Raw genomic sequence first — 4,868 nt, 5'->3', positions numbered from 1 at the left:
TGAATGTGCAAATGCCTTCCCGCACACACTGCACTTGATGGGTTTCTCTCCCGTGTGTGTACTCTGGTGTGTTTTAAGAGCAGATGGATCTGAAAATGTCTTCCTACACACACTGCACTTGAAGGGTTTCTCTCCCGTGTGTGTTCTCTGGTGTGTTTTAAGAGCAGATGACTGTGAAAATGCCTTCCCACACACACTGCACCTGAAGGGTTTCTCTCCTGTGTGTGTTCTCTGGTGTTTTTTAAGAGTAGATGAATCTGAAAATGCCTTCCCACACACAGTGCACTTGAAGGGTTTCTCTCCCGTGTGTGTTCTCTGGTGTTTTTTTAAGAGTAGATGAATCTGAAAATGCCTTTCCACACACAGTGCACTTGAAGGGTTTCTCTCCTGTGTGTGTTCTCTGGTGTGTTTTAAGAGCAAATGACTCTGAACATGTCTTCGAACAAACACTGCACTTGAAGGGTTTCTCTCCCGTGCGTGTTCCCTGGTGTCTTTGAAGATTAGATGAATCTAAAAATGCCTTTCCACACACACTGCACTTGAAGGGTTTCTCTCCTGTGTGTGTTCTCTGGTGTTTTTTAAGAGTAGATGAATCTGAAAATGCCTTCCCACACACACTGCACTTGAAGGGTTTCTCTCCCGTGTGTGTTCTCTGGTGAGTTTTAAGAGCAAATGAATCTGAAAATGTCTTCCCACACACAGTGCATTTGAAGGGTTTCTCTCCTGTGTGTGTTCTCTGGTGTCTTTGAAGATGAGATGAATCTGAAAATGCCTTTCCACACACACTGCACTTGAAGGGTTTCTCTCCTGTGTGTGTTCTCTGGTGTGTTTTAAGAGTAGATGAATCTGAAAATGTCTTCCCACACACAGTGCATTTGAAGGGTTTCTCTCCCGTGTGTGTTCTCTGATGTACTTTAAGAGCAGATGACTGTGAAAATGCCTTCCCACACACAGTGCACTTGAAGGGTTTCTCTCCTGTGTGTGTTCTCTGGTGGGTCTCAAGAACTGATGGCCATGCAAATGCCTTGTCACACACAGTGCACTTGAAGGGTTTCTCTCCTGTGCGAGTTCTCTGGTGCTGTGTCAAATTTACAGTCCGATCCGTGCTGTATGCACGCTGGTCACATTGTTGACTTGTCGTACCGAGCTGTGCTGAGTGCATTTGCTCCATCAGACCAGCGTCAGCTGCAGACAGAAAATAAGAATATCCACACCATCTACACGTCAGTATCGAGCCATGGAGGAATGAATATATACAGTCACACGTGACTTACACGTCTATATTCATTCATATATTCATGACTAGCTGTACTAACCGGCTTTGCCCGGGACTTGGATCCATCACGTCCGGCCGCCTTTGTCTCCCCAGTGGCGATGTTCACACCGCAACAGTTACTCGTTTGAGGCTGAGTCGACCTAGGGGAGGCCCAGAAGCGGTTCAAATAATCGTCACCGGTGGTGGCCGTGAGCGGGAATCGAACTCAGGTCGCCGGGTTCGTAGCGCGGTGTAGCGCTAACCGATACACTACAATGCGTTACGCTTCCACACACAGACACACACAGACAGACACACACACACAGACAGACACACACACAGATACACACACACAGAGACACAGACACACACACAGACAACACTAACCGCTACACTACAATGCGTGACGCTTCCACACACAGAGACGCACACACACAGACACACACACACAGACACACACAGACACACACACAGACAACGCTAACCGCTACACTACAATGCGTGACGCTTCCACATGCGAGGGTCACGTGACAGATTTGACGTGACAGGTCACTTGCCGTGCAAAAAATCTATACATTATTGAGCTCCCCCCCCCAACAAAAACACAAAAGTGTATTTGTATAATGTTTGCACGGTGTACAGTCTGGAAAGTACCCACATGGCAAATTTCCAGTTTGTTGCATGTCGGGAAGTACGCTAAACATTTTGAACAGACAACACACACAATCACAACTTTGCCTTTCATATATATATTTGGAGATGCAGTGAAAAACTTTCCCAAATTCATCACGCGGTTTCAGTTTTTTTTTTATTTTCAGTTTTATTTATTTTGGTTATAGTCCCGTGAGCCATTCGGCTCTTGAATCGGGTGCAACCACAACAAGCAAAAATACAAAAACACGACCAAGAAAATCATCTTACAGTGACTATGTGTGACTGTGCAAACAGCAGTCATGGCACGCAATGAGAGGGCAAATGTCATAAATATTCCTGTAAGCCCTCGCATCTTCAACATTAATGTTGCCATAGAAACGTTGTGGGGTTTTTTGCTTCATTGTAAAAAAGAAAAATTATTATCTGTTATTTTGTTTTCTATCTACGTGACTTTACCGAAAGAACCAAGAATATTAATTCCTGCAGTCACCAAAGTTTAAAGTCAAAACATTCACACACGTTGACAAAGCCTCACCTTGTGTTGTTGTGGGCAGGTCGCTTCTGATAACAAGAGCGGTATAGCAGCTCAAGCGGGCTTGGCCTGCTAACAAAAGAACGAAAATAAAAACTGCGTGAATATTTACAATAAAACAAAGTTACAAAGTGGCGAGCCGGGTGAAGACAAATTAAACTTAAGCGAGATCATTAAAGCGAACGGAATCAGGCAAGGGCAGGAGGCAAGGCCCCGCGTGGCTAGGCCCCGCGTTGTAAAGTTCCAACCTGGACATCGATTCCCATGCTCGCTGCTACTCAACTGACATCCCTACGAGAGAGGGCGAGGCTCTACCTTGGTAAACAACAACAACCACCACAACCACCACGACAACAACAACAGCAATGAGAATTTCTCACCCCGGATTTCAGTGCAGGAAGCGATAGCTTCCCGTTACCTCGTGACGTCACGCAGCAGCAGGTGACGCGACGTCACTTCCGGGGGACGAGACACGCTCCTCCCACAATGTGCGGCTCCGTAACTAAATTATCGAGTGAATAAATTATGTTAATGTCGCGCCCATATGTCCGTGATTGCTGAACCCGTCGCAATAAACTCGCGACGGCTTTAACGAATACATTATGTTAATGAGCCGCCAGTCACTGGGCGTAGCTTTGCCCAAATAAGGATTGGCACTGGAACGATATCGACAATGACCCAAACGGACGTGACGTCACGTTCAAGAGCGCGGTGGACGTAAGAGGGGTGAATACCTTGGTGACATGACGTCACTAGCGAGGTACACCTCCCCCTAACGTTTCACGCCGATGAAGTAATGCTGAGAGGTGACGTCACAGAACAGGGTTGGAGTATCTACTGACTGTAGCAGTATTTACTGACCGTAGTAGTATCTACGGGATGTATAGTAGTACCTACTGACTGTAGCAGTATTTACTGATCGTAGTGGTATCTACGGGATGTATAGTAGTATCTACTGACTGTAGCAGTATTTACTGATCGTAGTAGTATCTACGGGATGTATAGTAGTACCTACTGACTGTAGCAGTATTTACTGATCGTAGTAGTATCTACGGGATGTATAGTAGTACCTACTGACTGTAGTAGTATTTACTGATCATAGTAGTATCTACGGGATGTATAGTGGTATCTACTGACTGGAGTAGTATTTACTGATCGTAGTAGTATCTACGGGATGTATAGTAGTATCTACTGACTGGAGTAGTATTTACTGATTGTAGTAGTATCTACGGGATGTATAGTAGTATCTACTGACTGTAGCAGTATTTGCTGATCGTAGTGGTATCTACGGGATGTATAGTAGTACCTACTGACTGTAGCAGTATTTACTGATCGTAGTGGTATCTACGGGATGTATAGTAGTATCTACTGACTGGAGTAGTATTTACTGATCGTAGTAGTATCTACGGGATGTATAGTAGTACCTACTGACTGTAGCAGTATTTACTGATCGTAGTGGTATCTACGGGATGTATAGCAGTACCTACTGACTGTAGTAGTATTTACTGACCGTAGTAGTATCTACGGGATGTATAGTAGTACCTACTGACTGTAGCAGTATTTACTGACCGTAGTAGTATCTACGGGATGTATAGTAGTACCTACTGACTGTAGCAGTATTTACTGATCGTAGTAGTATCTACGGGATGTATAGTAGTATCTACTGACTGGAGTAGTATTTACTGATCGTAGTAGTATCTACGGGATGTATAGTAGTATCTACTGACTGGAGTAGTATTTACTGATCGTAGTAGTATCTACGGGATGTATAGTAGTACCTACTGACTGTAGCAGTATTTACTGATCGTAGTGGTATCTACGGGATGTATAGTAGTACCTACTGACTGTAGCAGTATTTACTGATCGTAGTGGTATCTACGGGATGTATAGTAGTATCTACTGACTGGAGTAGTATTTACTGATCGTAGTAGTATCTACGGGATGTATAGTAGTACCTACTGACTGTAGCAGTATTTAATGATCGTAGTGGTATCTACGGGATGTATAGTAGTATCTATTGACTGGAGTAGTATTTACTGATTGTAGTAGTATCTACGGGATGTATAGTAGTACCTACTGACTGTAGCAGTATTTACTGACCGTAGTAGTATCTGCAGGATGTATAGTAGTACCTACTGACTGTAGCAGTATTTACTGACCGTAGTGGTATCTACGGGATGTATAGTAGTACCTACTGACTGTAGCAGTATTTACTGACCGTAGTAGTATGTCCTGACTATAGTAGTATCTACTGACTCTATAGTATGATCTGCCGACTCTATAGTAGTAAATACTGACTCTACAATAGTATCTACTGACTATAGTAGTATCTACTGGCTCTACAGTCGTATCTATCAACTATAGTAGTATCCACTGACTATAGTAGTAACTACTAACTATAGTAGTATCTGCTTACTCTATAGCAGT

The sequence above is a fragment of the Petromyzon marinus genome, unplaced genomic scaffold (assembly GCF_048934315.1).
Source record: "Petromyzon marinus isolate PM22_M1 ecotype Great Lakes invasive population unplaced genomic scaffold, UKy_Petmar_22M1.pri1.0 PM_G_Scaffold_10, whole genome shotgun sequence".
Taxonomy (NCBI): domain Eukaryota; kingdom Metazoa; phylum Chordata; class Hyperoartia; order Petromyzontiformes; family Petromyzontidae; genus Petromyzon; species Petromyzon marinus.
Note: the sequence above shows the minus strand (reverse complement) of the source record.